Source organism: Aethalodelphis obliquidens, unplaced genomic scaffold (assembly GCF_003676395.1).
Source record: "Aethalodelphis obliquidens isolate GAN/ISIS:26980383/991018 unplaced genomic scaffold, ASM367639v1 scaffold58, whole genome shotgun sequence".
Lineage (NCBI taxonomy): Eukaryota > Metazoa > Chordata > Mammalia > Artiodactyla > Delphinidae > Aethalodelphis > Aethalodelphis obliquidens.
This window is the reverse complement of record NW_020838002.1, coordinates 11,888,724-11,904,698: the sequence shown is the minus strand read 5'-3', so window position 1 is coordinate 11,904,698 and position 15,975 is coordinate 11,888,724. Positions and strand designations below refer to the sequence as shown.

The following is a 15,975-nucleotide window of genomic DNA, read 5'->3' as shown; positions in this document are numbered from 1 at the left end:
GCTCTAAAGTACTGATTCCATGAGGAAATCAGAGCACCTGTGTAAACAGTACGGTACCTGGTACAGGGTGGGTGTCCAATGAATGGCAACTGTCATTATGATTTACCTGGCATTCTGTGTTCCCGAAAACCAGGAACGCCTGCCCATCTGACTCACCACACTGGCGGTCGAGAGGATCAAGGGAAGTGATGACAGTGGACGTGCTTAGGAGACCGTCAGGTGAGGTGCAAACGTCATGAAGCTGTCTCTGTCCTCCCTATCCCGCCAGTGTGGTTGGCCTACACCGCTCCATCATTCCTTGCTGCCTCCGCAAATTGTCACTGAGAATTGCTGTGACCCAGGCAGCCCTCTAGGTGCTGAGGACACCATGTGAGCCAAAGACCTGCCCTCTGGAGTGTCTGTGTGTGGGGGGAGGGGAGAGCTCACCCAGAACAAGGGAAAACATACTCCTTTACTGTGAGTCAACTTTTCACTGGTCTTGTCTTAACTCCCTGAACACAGTAACAATGTCCTATGCTTTTTTTTCTATTTGTTTTTTGTATTCTCCCCCTGCATTCCAACAGATGTCTTGGACATGATAGATGCTAAATTAATGCTGCTTTAGTCTTGATAACTTCTTACAGCATCTTGATTAAGTTCATGGGCTCTCTAGCGTCTGACTCCTGGGTTCAATATCCAGCTGTATTATTAATTCTGGCTTGGAGCAAGTTGCTTACTTTCTCTGGGACTAAGTTTCTTCATCTGTCGAGTGAGAGATTGATTCTAACCTGTTCTGGGGAATGGAGCCCTTTAAGAACCTGATGAAAGCTGTGAACACTTTCCACAAACATGTGGAGACCTACCTAAACCCTCACACATGTAATTTTTGCATAGAAGAGGTTCATAGACCCAGCAGGCTCACTGATGGGCCTCTGGAGTTCAGAGGGCTGGTTCTCATCACCCTTCCTCTGTCCTGCACCCCTTTTCCTAGCACATCCCGCACTGAAGCCAGACGCACACTCTGCCCCAGCCTACTGCAGCTCCTCCCCTGCCCTCCTGGCCCAGTCTTCCTTTTTCCTCTTTCATTTCGTAAGCGAAGCTGGCTGCCTGCTCAGCCTCCCACTGTGACGTTAGGAAAACCAAAAGCAGACAAAGAAAGCGAAACCTCATCGGATCTGGATTCTGAAGCTTTGCTCTGACCTGGAGTTCCCCCCCATGACTGTGTGGGGAGCCGCTCTGGCTTTTTTGGCTGCTTAAAAAAAAAATGTCCAAAGCAGGGAAATTCCCTCCATCCTCTAGGAATCCCAGTCTGGGCCCCAGGAGAAGCCTGAGGCAAAGTCATTTCCTCCTGATGACCTTAATTTTCTCCATTCACAAATTGGAGATTTGCTCTCTGGTTGTGTCCCTCCTCTGCCCTTGTTAACACGTGTCCCAGTGAGCGGCCGTCTCCCGCTTCCTTGTGCCTACAGGGCCCTGCTTGGGGTAGGTGCTCCGTTAGTGCTGGCGGAGGTCTGTAGGGGGCGGCAGGGTGAAGGTGCAAGGGGAGGCCTCCCAGCAGGCTCAGGGGATCTGCCCAGGTGGGAACAGGATTTGAACCCCTCTTCAAGACTTTTCCTGCTACAGCCTGCCCTTGCCTTTTGGTCCAGCTCTGGTTTGTTCATCCTATGTCATTCTATTCTGTGCCTCCCTTCCCTTCCCCATCCCCTGCTACATTTCACTGTGTCAGGGTACCAACTGTGACGACCGTTCTCCTGTTCAAACACAGTCAGGCTGGAGGGCTGCAGCTTGGCCCCCCTCCCCGGCCTTTCGCACCTTCACCACACAGTTCAGGGGCTGTGTATGCCCCACTTGTTTTCTGCAGCTGGAGACCACAGGCGGTGTGTTTGCTGATGTGCTCACTTGCTTCGGGGGACTGGAGGAGCCCACTGCAACACATCCTGGCGGGGGTGGGGGGGGGCAGCTGTGGGAGCGAGGCCCAGGCAGAAGCATCAATTCTTCCAAAACTGCTGGGGGCGGGGGGGGGGTGGGTAAGGTGGGCAAACGATTTCAGGGCCTCTTCCTCACACTTCGGAGTCTGTTTTTTGTTTTTGTTTTCCTCTGCGTGTTTGTCAGTGGCTTCCCCTTTCTCTGTGCGTACATTCAGAGGACGGCAGCCCCTCCCTTCTGCTGTCCCCAGCCCCAAGGAGAAAGGCCGGTTAAGGGGGACAAACTTGGGGCTGAGATCAGACACATCACTTACTCTCTGTGTGTCTTTGGTCATGTTATTAGCTAGTCTACACTTTGGCTTCCTTTCTAGAAATAGGGCAGAGAATCCTAGCTCCTGGGACACCGCAGAGTATGAAATGAGGCAACCAGTGGACTGCTCGGCACCATTCCTGGCACAAGTACATACTCAGAAGTTGATGCCTTCTCTTTCTCTCCCCAAATGTCCAGGCTCTAGCATTTCTTCCCTCAATGTTCCCCCCTCCGCCCAGGAGAGGTGTTCATCTCAGCTCAGTGTCAGGAGGCATGAGGGCAGGCAAGGGGTGTTGACGGTGACTTTCCACTAGCTATTAGGCGCTGTGCTAGATATTTTAGGCATTATTTCACTGATTAGGAAGAAAACACATAGAAAACAATGATGACTCAGGCCTGCCTTGAGCTCTCCTGCCCTCTGTGCGGCAGGCTTCAGAGACTCAGGCCCTGTGCTCTGCCCTTCTCTGGATTTCTCTCTCTCTGAGCCTGGTCATGGGGTGAGACATGGTCCCCTCTTCCCCCTTCCTGGCTGTCCCTGCAGGTCAGCACACAGACCCTTTTTCAAAGAGTTTCACAGACAGGCTTACAAAGGAAGTGACACACGTTTCAGGATCTTACAGGATTCTTGTGGCTGTGATCTGGATCCTGCCCCTGTTTTGAGCTGGTCTCGAGAAGCCCCCTGGATTCTTGGCTGTTGCGTCCATTCCCGGGGCTGGGGGTCTGCAGTCTCTCGCCTTGCCTCCCCTGTGCATCCCCCCACCGCAGATCATTCAGGCCACAACAGGATGGACCTTAGCACCTCCTGAGCCATATGCGTTTTTTAGGACCTTCAGCCTAGGAGAGGAAGTCCCCTTGGGGAATTTCCTCAAAATGGGATTTGGAAATTCTGCACCTTAGTCATTCCTAACAGAGGAAGCTTTGGGCAGTGACAAGAGCAAGGGACAGGGAATTAGGAGACCTGAGCTCTAGTCCCAGTTCAGCGCCAAACCTAGTTGTGAGATTTTGGCAAACCTCTTGCCTTTTGTGGCCCTCAGTTTCCTTATCTAGGAAATGGAGGTTTGACAGTATTATTTCTGAGGCCATTCTCTGTTAAAAGATACAAAACTAGAGGATCTGTAGTGTCCTGGAGGAGAGCTGGGGATAGGTGTCTTATTGCCCCTAAAATTGGTTAATATCACTCCTCCTGCAGGTAAGGCTGAGGGGTTATCATTATTACCCCTTCTTAACCTCCCGTCTTTCCAAGGCTTGGGACTCACCTTACCACTTGGCTCATGAAGTCCTTCCATGGGCAGTACTGCATTCGTCCACATGCTCGCTGCTCGGCCCTTTCACTTCACTCACTCCTCCACTCCTTCCATTCTTCCACCCATCCACCCGTACCTTCATCTCTACATCTGTGTCATTTAAGATTTTGCTTATAAGTGCAGAAAACAACTCTGGCTAACTTAAGCAGGAGGGTAATGTACTGGGGGTAATGCTGAGTAGCTATTAGAATGGATAGAGCATTGGAGAACCTGACTTGGAAAAAGGACAGGTGAGAAACTATCTGGGTGTTTGGGCAGCAGCTACTGCTTGACAGTCTCATCAGGCCACCACTATTGAAATAAATGTACTCCAGCCATTTTTCCTATCCACATCTCAATCTATTAAGGATTCAGAGTCCTAGGGAGGGAGGATAACCAGGCAAGCTGGTGTCATCTGCTTGCTTCTTGGCTGGGAGAGGATAGCGCACCTGATTTGCAGTACCACCGAGACTATATACCCTGGGGGAGAAGTAATTCCACAAAAGGATGTCAAGCCTCTCAGCCAACCAGGAAACACATGTTTATTGAGCACCCATCATGTTGCAGAGGCCACACCAGACACTTAGACACAGTACAAATCCACCCATCCCAAGGGTCTCCTCACAAAGGATGTATCTACAGAGCTGAAACAAAGATGAGGACCCAGAGAAAGGAATTCCCGTATAGCCATGCATTGGAGGGTCCCAAACAACATTTCTAGGGACAGGGTGACTCATCCTGGATGTGGGCAGATAAGGGGGGTTTTTGTGGACACATATCACAGGAGATTGCTTACATAGATGCACAACAGGATGTGGCCAGGATTAGGCACCAGAAACCCTAGGTCTGCCTCTGGTCTCTGTTCCTCTCTAGCAATGGGCAAGTCGTACTTCATTTTTTTCTTTTTTTTTGCGAACCGCGGGCCTCTCACTGCTGTGGCCTCTCCCGTTGCGGAGCGCAGGCTCAGCGGCCATGGCTCACGGGCCCAGCCGCTCCACGGCATGTGGGATCTTCCCGGACCGGGGCACGAACCCGTGTCCCCTGCATCGGCAGACGGACTCTCAACCACTGTGCCACCAGGGAAGCCCCGTACTTCATTTTTAAAATCTATAAAACAGGGAAAATGAATATAAGAATTCCTGCCCTGTGTAACTCAGAGAACTGCTGTGGAGGTGGAATGAGTTAGTGGATGTGAAGGTACTTTACAAGTACAAGGATGGAGAACTGTTTTCGCCATGCTTACTTCTGTTTCCAGAGTGGCTGATGAGAACACCCATGGCTCATGTGTTACTCTCACTTCTTTCCTGCCCTCAGTGCCCACTGCCCAGCAGTAACCATGGAGAGGGTCTGTTGAGATTTTTTGTTCTTCAGGCTGGTGGATAAATGTCCTGGGTAATCACTGCTACCCACCTCAGAGCTGTGGATGGTCAGGAATCTGTGGGCTCCAAGTAGGCTGGAAACAGCAGCTGGGTGAGTGTGTATGTGTGGGATCAGGTCCTGGTTTCTGGGTGAGGCATGGCAACTCTCAGGGCCTGTTTTCTCATCTGTGAAATGGGTGGTTTGCTTGCAGGGAGCAGCCTGTTGGTGGTGCTGGCTCATCTTTGTCACTTGTCCTAGGACGAATGTCTGGCTAGGCACAGGCCTGCCTGTCTGCCCCCATCTTGTCTCTGCCAGCTAAAGGTCTTTCCTCATATAGAAAGCACTCCCTGTGCGGCCTTTCATTGTTGGTGGGCTACACGTTGCTGCAACCTCTATGGAGGGCAGTTTGGCAAAATCCATTTGAATTTTTAAAGCATATATTGTATTTAATAAGCACTAGCAATTCTACCTCTAGGAATTTATCTTACATACATATGCACACAGGCACGACCTAATATATCCAAGATATTCATGGTTTGTAATAATGAAGGCTGGAGACTGTCTCTCATTAAGGGACTGATTAACTAATTTGGCACTTCCATGCAATGGAATATCAGGCAGCTACTAAAAAGAATGATGTAGCTCCCTACGTGCAGATATGGAATGATCTCTAAGATACAAGAAGTAAGAAACAGAATAGGGACTTCCCTGGTGGTCCAGTGGCTAAGACTCTGTGCTCCCAATGCAGGGGGCCCGGGTTCAATCCCTGGTCAGGGAACTAGATTCCACATGCTGCAACTAAGACTTCGCATGCCGCAACTAAAAGATCCTGCACACCACAATGAAGGTCTCACGTGCTGCAACTAAGACCCGGCGCAGCCAAGTAAATAAATATTTAAAAAAAAAAAAAATGAGAGAAACAGAATAGTCTATGTAGTGTGCTACATGTGTGAAAAAAAGAAAAAAAGGACTCACATGTATAGATTCTCTTTTGGAGGCTTGTAAGAAACTGGTAACAATTATCTTCCCTTCCTATTAGGAAGGGGAACAGGAGGGAGGCCTGGGAACAGGGAGGGATAGGAGGGATACTATTTCTTTAAAGCTTTTAGACATTTAAAATGTCAGTTTACTTAGGACAAAAAATATATTTTGAAAAATTGATATATATCATTCTAACCAATATAACTATTCAAAATTAGTATATATTTTCAGTTTCTGGTTAAAATATATATATATATATATATATATATTTTACACGAATCCTTCACCCAGATCCCATTTAGCTTGCTTGATTTTTTTCTTTTTTGAAAATTTTTATTTTATATTGGAATATAGCTGTTTAACAATATTGTGTTAGTTTCAGGTGTACAGCAAAGTGATTCAGTTATACATACACATGTATCAATTCTTTTTCAAATTCTTTTCCTATTTAGGTTATTACAGAATATTGAGCTGAGTTCCCTGTGCTATCAGTAGGTCCTTGTTGATTTTCTATTTTAAATATAGTAGTGTGTATATGTCTGTCCCAAAGTCCCAATTTATCCCTCCTCCCCCAGAGGGATACTATTTTGCATCTTCAGAATTTGTATCATGTGCGTGTTTGGTTTATTTATAAAGAGTCACCTGCAGGATGTGCCCAGGTGTCCAGGAGGAATTCCCTTGGCGTTTCTTAGTCTCAGAACCTCTTTTATCCCTGAGTCCAGTGAGAGACCCAGGTCTTCTCAGTGGGGTTCTCTTAGGCGGGACGACTCACCGAGTGGCTCATCCTTGCTGCCGCCTCTCACCCCACCCCTCATCCCATCAGGTGACTGGCCTTTTAGAATCACACTTTGACACCAAAAACACGGCCTTATGTGCCTTCCCCTAAAAGACTGATGGTTGGACCCAGGGAAGGAGGGGCAGATCACTATCTATCTCCTCCGACAGAGGGTGTTGAAGTGGAAACATCACAGGCTTCAGAGTTGCACAAGCTTTGGTTCAAATTTCGGTTTCTGCTGCTGAAGCTGCAAAAACTCAAGAAACTGCCATGATCTTGCTAGATGGTTTGCTTATCTGTAAAATGGGCCAACTACTGGGTTGGCCAAAATGTTCGTTCGGGTTTTTCCGTAAGATGTTATGGAAAAATTCGAACAAACTTTTTGGCCAACCCAATACTACTGAGCCCTGGGACTGGAAAGACGAGAGGAGGTCATTGTGTACAATGCCTGGCACACAGCAGGCACTCAGTGAATGGTCACAGCTGTGCACATTGTCGGGAAGTCAGGGCCTCCTGCTGGGGCCCTTTTTCATGAGGCGGGGAAGAAACAGTCTTGGTTGGAAATGAGGGCCTCCTGGGCTTGGTCCCTTTCCCAGTAGAGGTGAAAGAGGCATGGTGCCTGCCCACCAGGGGTCCACGCTGATTAGATGGTCTGGGAGAGCCTCGAGTTTGCAGCTTCCTCTCTGTAGCTCTGAAGTCTAGAGACGGTATGGTCGGCCCCAAGGTGACTGTTTGCAGGATGGGACCTGCCCTGGTGTTCACAGTGGTGACTCTCTGGCCAGGGGAGACGCTGACTCAGGAAGTTCTGGAAGGTGCTCCGTGAAGATGGGTGGTCGGGACTGTAGGGGAGCAGCCTCCCCCAGCGTCAGGGGTTCTTATCTCCTGGCTCCACAGATGACCCTGCAGCATACTGGCCTTTCCTGCCGCGTGGGAATTGTTCTGAAAATGGGGTTCTCCTCCAAGCTGCAGAAACATAGCTCCTCCCAGGATGGGCAGTGGTGGAGAGCACGGCGTTTAGAGTAAGGCAGACCTGGGTTTGAGTTCTTGCCTGGCTGTTGGTTCACTCAGTGGCTGTATTCGTTAACTTTGCTGAGCCTCGGTTTCCTTGTCTGTGAAATGGGGATAATAACATTGCCTACTTTTCACTGTGAGGATTCAAAGAAATGTATGAGGCAGTACAAAAATGTTGTTTTAGTAGAGCTGGTTAAAGTTGAGCTGACTGATCTAAAGTGAGGGCAAAAATCTTAGGGGGGGAGTTACTCTTGGGCTTAGGGGAAAAAGTGCATAATGGACATGTTCGATAATAAAGGGGGAGACCCCCTACCTTATCCCACCCCTACCTATATTGCCTAGAGAGGGCTAATTGTTCTGCAAAAGAAAGAACTAGGATTGGGAGTCTTTAATGGTCAGTGTGAGAGTTGATGTGGGGTTGTGAGGGAGAAGAGGGCAGATGGGCAGGGGTCCCAGGTGTTGGTAAGAAAGTCAGGCCAGGGAGAGGTTAATTCCTTCTGGCAGGGAATGGCCAGTGGATTTCTAAGGCAGGGATTTTTATGGTTAATATCCAATTTCAAGTTCTCACCCGAATCATTCTGTGCTACATTCAGAACCTATCTTATGCCCAAATTTCCAGTAAACATCTGTTAACACCCAGTAACTCACACCAGGGTTGTTTTGGGGGAATGGGGGCCCTGACCCATGGTGGGTGAAGCAGCATGTGAAGAAAGAGAGAATTCAGTAGAAGCTGGGAATTGGAGGGGACGTGCCAGGATCCAGCACCAGCCTTTAGTTCTCCTGGGGGATGTGGATGGGCTGAGACTCCTGACTGCCCGCAGTCTCTGAGATGCAGGATGGAATGAGTTTGGGGATATTTTGGTGAGGCTCCGGATGACCCCAGAGCAGAGGCTGCCAAGTGGGTGGCTTAAAAAGGAGGGAGGATGTGCTGAGACTCAGGTCAATGAGAACATGGTGGGGCAGAGGCAGCAAGTGAGGGACCAGGGGCCCTGGCCACACCCAGTGAGCAGACCATGAGTCCCCCGGCTGCAGCAGTGTGGCAGCTGGGAGGGTTCAGAGCAAGGTGAGAGGAGCCACACCTCAAAGCGGCATTAACGAGAGCCAGCAGGATGAGAGCCATGTCCCTCACCCCCAGCCAGGGCCTCGAGGCTGCTTAAGTGCCCCCTGCATCCTGAGGCCATCTGGGAGAGGGTTTCCCATCTTCTTCCATCATTGGTGGGAATGGATCTTCCAGTGTGAGACCAGTTACTGAAAATAAAGAGAACAACCCTTTTGGGGGTATATCTAAGTGGTGTACATTTTTGACACTGCCACATGATGCATGGTTAAGAATCGCCCCCGCTGTCACAGTTGCACACAACCCTTCAGCCACAAAACCACCCTCCCATGTCGCAGACACATAGGCTGCTCTCCTTCCTCAGCGCTGCAGATGCTCAGACCACCAGCATTTCTCTCTCCAAAGCCCTGCTGGTACTGCTGAAAGCACGAGGGTTTTTATGTCATGTGGCTGTCCTTTGACATGTAGCTTCAGTCCTCTTTCAGAGGCTTAATTCCCTAAACTCCCCGCTCCTGCCACCCCCGGGACCAGGCAGGAAATGCTCAGAAAGTAGGATGTGGAACTGTTTTGTTAAAAAATAGAAAGAAAGAAAAGAAATGGAAAACAGCAGCTGAGTCACAGGGAGGTGGGGCTGGACCCAGGCCACCGGGATGTCAGGTGGGCTGGATCGTCTCTTCACTGTTGTGTTGAGCTTGTCCTTCCCCCACCCCCACCCCGCTTCTGTTAAATGGGGGATAATTTTAGACAATTCTTTCCTCAAGGCTTTTGGCAAGATGAGATGACGTAAAGAATTGAACAGGGCTTAGCACACGTGTTGTAAGCACTCACTGCAAAATAGCTGTCATTATCTTGTCTGTTCTCTCCCACCCTCCGTACTTTTGGTCTCTCTCTCTCTCTCTCTCTTTTCTTTCTCTCTTGCCTCCACTTTCTCCATCAGTGAAAAGGTGAATGGTAGCACCATTAAAAATCTCTACTGTGAGGAAAGGAGAACTTTCCTGTTGGGAGTGAGGGGCTGGCTAGTGGAAACAGGGGTCGTCTTGATCCCATGTTCTGAGCAGCCAAGCCAAAGCAGGATGGACTTACTCCCTCTCTCACCTCCGGATCCTTGAAAGCCAGTTCCACCACTTACTAGCTGTCTGACTCTGGGCAAAGGCTTGAACTTTCCTGAGCCTGTTTCCTTACTGGTAATATTGGGATGACCCTGTACACTGCACACTGCGGCTGGGATAGTTAATCAGCAAACTCTATGTCACAGGCCCAGCCAGATGCACATGGCAAATGCTCAGGATATGTAGCTACTTACGCTAAGATGATGAAGCTCTACTGGCCAGGCCAACAACCTAGGAGTCATCCTTGACTTTTCTTTCTCTCACACCTTTGAGGTTGGGCTCCCCTGGAAGCAGACCACGAGATAAGAATTTGAGTGCAAGTACTTCACTGGGAGGTGATCCCGAGAATTTCCAGTAGGGAAACAGAGAAATGAAGCATAAAAAAGAAGGATGGCCCTGCAGGGTTCTTTACTGAGCAGATTACCATTGTAATGGGGCACCTTGGACTCAGTTCCTCTGGGGACCTCTGGGCACTCTGAGTATTCCCCCAGGGGCGAGAAGCTGAGTGATTTGCTCACCACTGCGTGTCTATCATTGATCGAGGGCTACTTCAGGGTGAATTCCCCAGCATTCCCATCTTGCTGGGGGTGGGCTCTGGGGCAGAGTTGCAGGTGCTTGTGGTAGAGGGACTGCCCGCTGTTGTGTGGCCTGGATTAAAAGGATGAGGCGGACCGAAAAGATTCCTCTGTTGGGGCCTTGGAAATGGAGAAACAGACTGGGCAGTGGAGGCATAAGAACTTCCTCAGCTAGTACCCCTGGACTCTGAGCTGGGAGGGTAGATTCTATGACGATGGCCCGTAGAGACCACGGGGGCGGCGGGTCAGGCACTGACTGGTCCCATCTGGGAACCTTGGAGTCAGACAGACATAGATGTGAATTTTGGCTTGGTCACTGACTAGCTGTGTGAGTTGGAGCAAGTTGCTTAACTCTCTGAATTCTCCACAGTTTTCTCACATGTCCTACAGCTAATCCCTGCCCTGAAGGGTAGATATTAGGATTAAGTGACATGTGTAAAGTGCCTGAGATAAAAAGATGGCCACTGAGTGTCATTTTCCTCTTCATTTCCTACTGCCCCGCCTCTTGCTTCTTGAAGCTGGGCTGTGACAGGGTAGCAGGGTCGGAAATGGGTTTGGAAACAGATGCTTCTTAGGAAGTGACGGGGAGAACTCCAGCTAGCAAAGTGGAAGAGGAGGCACTTTCATGATGCAGAATTTCCATTTCAGGCTCCCAGGCAGAATTGGGAGGACGGTCCCCTGCCGTTGTGAGAGGTAAGCACAAGACTAAGCAAGGCCAGGGCTGCTTAGGCAGAGGGGGATTTCTGGAGCTTGGCTGGAGAGGAATGGGCCCTCCCCGTCCCCCCTCTCCCCCGGGGCCGGGGTGGGGGGGAAGGTGGGGCGGTGGTGCTGACAGGGACTCTGTTCTGTAGGAAAGCAGGTGGGAAGGCACCCTGCCAGTCCTGCGGCCAGGAGCCACAGGCTGCTCTTTGAGCCCAGGGGGGAGGCAGCCAGAGGTCCCACTGTGGTTCAGCCTCGGGATGAAGGGTCAAGGGAGTCTGTGGTCACACCAAAGTGGCAGGGAGGCCACAGTGGGAACACCCTCAGCGGACTCCTTCCTTGTGGGTCTCCGTGCCAGAGACACAGGGTAACAAAAGTTAATGAAAATTATGCAAGTAAAACACAAACATAGAAGAGATTCAGATCATCAAAACAGATTCAAATAATGCAGAAGTACCTAGAGTTGTAGCTGGACTCTAAGTCCACAGACTCGGGTTTATAGGAAAGAAAACTTTACCACTATAACCTAGTCTGATGTGTATTTTTAGCCTGCCTTTTTGCTGGCCTGGTGGGACACTTTAACCTCAGCCTTTCTAGGGTGTTCCAGGCATTGGGGGGCCCATATGATGATCTGTCCCCACTAGTTACTGCTGAGTCATCCTCCCTGGGGTTAGTGGGGGTCTGGTGGTGTTCCGATAGTTTGGGGTCACACTTGAGGACACGGAGACCTGCCCCAGGGCTGCTGTGGCCCATCTGCCTGGATGTTCTCCACAGCCCTTCTTCTTTGGGTCTCCCTGTGTCGACTTCAAGATAAACACACAGTATCAAGTGTTGTGAGTTTGGGCTTCCATGGTGGTGCAGTGGTTAAGAATCCGCCTGCCAATGCAGGGGACATGGGTTCAAGCCCTGGTCCGGGAAGATCCCACATGCCACGGAGCAGCTAAGCCCGTGCGCCACAACTACTGAGCCTGTGCTCTAGTGCCCGCGAGCCACAACTACTGAGCCCGTGTGCCACAACTACTGAAGCCTGCGTGCCTACAGCCCATGCTCTGCAACAAGAGAAGCTACCACAATGAGAAGCCCAAGGACGGCAATGAAGAGCAGCCCCCGCTTGCTGCAACTAGAGAAAGCCCGCACACAGCAGTGAAGACCCAATGCAGCAAAAATAAAAATAAATAAATCTTAAAAAAAAATTAAAAAATAATAAAATAAAATAACTTAAAAAAAAGACCCAATGCAGCCAAAAATACATAAAATAAATTAAAAAAAGAGTTGTGAGTTCAAGTTTCATTCCGGGACTTACTGAGGACTATAGCCTGGGAGACAACCTCTCAGCCGCTCTGAGAAAACTGCTCTGAAGAGGTGGGGGAGAAACTGGTACATGTATGATTTCTGGCTAGAGAATACATACGGTCAAGGAGACATCTTTGTAAAAGATTACTGCTAGACACAAAGAAAAGGTATCTCAAGTTAATGATTCTAGTGCTTTTCTGTGTATGGGAAGATGTGAGAATCTGGGTGCATTAAAATTCTTCCTGAGATAAATATCTAGCTAACAAAGGGGCCTGCTTGTCCGAAGCACAGAGTGCGTCATCCTGTTGTCTTAATATCCTCTCAGAGTGTGCTGTCAGCCAGCGACTGCTGTGGGTTATGACCTAATCCTTGTAGAACTGGGTGGTGAGCAGTGCTCTTTGTTTATCTTTGTTTACACCTGCTTCCTGGCAGTGACGCTGGAATGCCCAGGCTGCACCTGCCTCCCTCCAGCCCAAACCAAGACTCTCTTTTTTTTCGGCCACTCTGCGTGTCTTGCGGCATCTTAGTTCCCTGACCAGGGATTGAACCCGGGTCGCTGGCAGTGAAAGCCTGGAATCCTAACCACTGGACCGGCAGGGAAGTCCCTGGTTTTTTTTTTGTTTTTTTTTTAAAGAGCGTTTCATTATCTTTTTCTTTAACTTGAAATATCGTTGATTTACAACGTTGTGTTAATTTCTGCTGTACAGCAAAGTGACTCAGTTATACACATATACACATTATTTTTAATATTCTTTTCCATTATGGTTTATCCCAGGAGATTGGATATAGTTCCCTGTGCTATACAGTCGGACCTTGTTGTTTATCCATTCTATTATTTTTGACTGCTCCGCGCGGCATATGGGATCTTAGTTCCCTGACCAGGGACCAAACCTGCGTGCCCCTGCAGTGGAAGCGTGCAGTCCTAACCACTGCACAACCAGGGAAATCCCTGTTTATCCATTCTAAATGTAATAGTTTGCATCTACTAACCCCAAACTCCCAACAGGACTCTCTTTTCATCCTGGAAGAAATCCATACTCTTTAATAATTCTGGTGAAGACATTAAGGAAATATGCTTTGAATCTTGTTATTTATTTATTTATTTATTTTTGCGGTACGCAGGCCTCTCACTGCTGTGGCCTCTCCCGTTGCGGAGCACAGGCTCCGGACGCGCAGGCTCAGCGACCATGGCTCACGGGCCCAGCCGCTCCGCGGCATGTAGGATCTTCCCGGACCGGGGCACGAACCCGTGTCCCCTGCATTGGCAGGCGGACTCTCAACCACTGCGCCACCAGGGAAACCCTGAATCTTGTTTTATTCTTTGTGCAGGGGGCTTAAGCTTTTAGAACACACAAGCCAAAGAGACCTTCAGTTTTGCTCTCTGCCCTGCCTTCTCTCTCCCCTGAGAGGGATGCAGGAGCTGCATGGTGCAGACTATCTGCTTGAATGAGGGAAGGGAAGAGGGGATAACAACAGGAAAATACCCCCAAATATCCTATCAGGATAAATAAAATGTGGAAGCCTCCCTTCCAATAGGGCTTCCTTCTCCACTGTTAACTCCTATGAGCGGTGTGTCCTGCATTTGCATGTGTGTAGATCTGGTAACCTGGGTTAGTCCCTAATGGTCATGCCCCTCTATAGCCAGGGGCATTTCTCCATCCCCTTTCCCATTTAAAAATGCCATATAAAGTACAGTGTAGAATATACTACAGGGAGTAGTAGAATATGGCCAGACAGTCACGTGTGGTTACATCATGCCCTCTGCACAATCCCAGCTGTTTTTATCTTGATAGATGTGCAGCTCCCAAGGGAGCAGAGTACAAAACTGCTGTCTCTGCTTTACCACTCCCCCAGCTCCTTATTAAAAAGATTATTGAGGTGTAACTTGCATAGAGCAAAGTGCATAAATCTTACAGCTTGATGAATTTTGGCACATGGATATATCAATACTTGTGTAGCCATCACCCAGCCTCATTTTCAGCATCCCAGAAGTTTCTCTCATGTTCTCTCTCTCTCTTTTTTTTTTTTTGGCCACGCCACAGGGCTTGTGGGATCTTAGTTCCCTGAACTGGGCCCCAGGCAGTAGAAGTGCAGAGTCCTAACCACTGGACCACCAGGGAATTCCCTCCCTCACGTTCTCTTGTAGGGAATATCCATCCCACAAAGGTAACCACTCTTTGATGTCTATGACTGTTTTGACTGTCCTTGAATTTCATGTAAATGGACACCTAGTATTTACTCTTATGGGTCTGACTCTTTTACTCCAAATCACATCTGTGAAATCCATTCGTATTGCATTTATCAGTGGTTTGCTGTGTAGTATCCCGTTGTATGTATGCACCACAATTACTAGGGCTGGACACAAGGTTCTCTGAATTCAGGTTTCCCTCCAACCTCTGGTCTGAAGGGAGGATTTCATGACACACTGCTCTCTGGTTGTTTGTCTTGAGCTCTCACTCTCTACTCCTCTGCCACTCCTCTTGGGGTGGAAGGGGCAGGGTTTCCAGGTTCTCCGCCTGTCTCTACATCATGCCTTCCTCCTTCTGAGGAGGCACTGGCCCTGCCTTCTTTCTTGGGCAGGGAGAGAAACTGGTTTACCAAGGAGGAGATCCAGCAAGGTGATACCTGCTGCTGAGCTGGTGTGGGACTCCTGATTGGGGAGGGAGATTGGGGAAGGAGAAAACAGGCCAAAGGAACGGAAGGAAATCTTGGCAGTGGAGTGGGGGGTCCTGGACTTCCACGAGGCTGTGGCATTGGGGTTGCACCAAGTTTAATCAGCTCTCCCAGCGACTGGGGACCTCGAGCTGGAGTCTTTTTGCGTACAAGGATGCCCAAGGACAGGGGTCACCTTGGTTCCTAGCCTGTCAAAGCAGGGCAAGGAGGATGACTCAGAAAGGACTTGGAAAAGGCTGGCAGGACTGAGCTGGGGAAGCGGGCTACGGCTGCTGGATGGGAGAACAGGTCTTCACTTGGGAGATCCCTGTCCCCAGGAGGCCCTAGCCAAAGGCTAGGATGGCCTTCTGGGGGCATTAGAGAGCTTCTGAGCAGACGACCATTTCTGGACCCCAGTGAGCTGGTTACATTTTAATTTATTACGATGTGTCAAAGCTCCAGCAGCTCCAGAGGGGAGCTGGCTGAGTGTCAACACTGGGTGTAACCACTGCGCATGCTGGTCTCCTTCTCACCCCTGTGCTCCAGCCACACTGTCCCCTGGGCCAAGCGGGCTCCTGCCTAGGGCTGTTGCACTGGTTATGCCTTCTGCCTGGAAAGTTTTCTTCCCATCAGTCCTCACATGGCTGATTTGCTCTGGTCACTTAGCTCTCAAGGAGCATGTCACCCCCAAAGTAAGGCCTTTCCTCACCACCCCACCTAAAGTAGCCATCCAGTCATGTCCCTGGACCTTGAGAGCTGCTTGGGGGTCTTTCCACTTCTCCAGTTCTTACAGTCTAGGGGAATCCAAAGCTTTCACAAGACTTCCGTGAATCCCCAGTGACTTACTTCACATTTTCCAATCTCTGGTCTAGAGTTGCTGGCCCTGTCTCACACCTCTGGCTTTCAAAGGCAAAACAGTTACTTTTCTTGGTTCACGCAGAGCAATTTCATCCCTTCCCCTGAAATC

General features: G+C 49.5%; 1 long non-coding RNA gene across 2 annotated transcripts in view; it reads left to right on the top strand.

Moving 5' to 3' along the window:
- The window catches only part of LOC113609784 (uncharacterized), a 50,481-nt gene that overhangs the window by 23,700 nt on the left and 10,806 nt on the right, over positions 1-15,975 (top strand). Inside the window, exons 5-7 of one of the 2 annotated variants that reach the window (XR_003428790.1) lie at positions 134-219; positions 11,013-11,057; positions 11,838-11,940. This is a non-coding gene — a long non-coding RNA (uncharacterized LOC113609784). Of the gene's footprint in view, positions 1-133; positions 220-11,012; positions 11,058-11,837; positions 11,941-15,975 lie in introns of those variants that run through there. The other variant, XR_003428791.1, reaches the window with a different exon arrangement.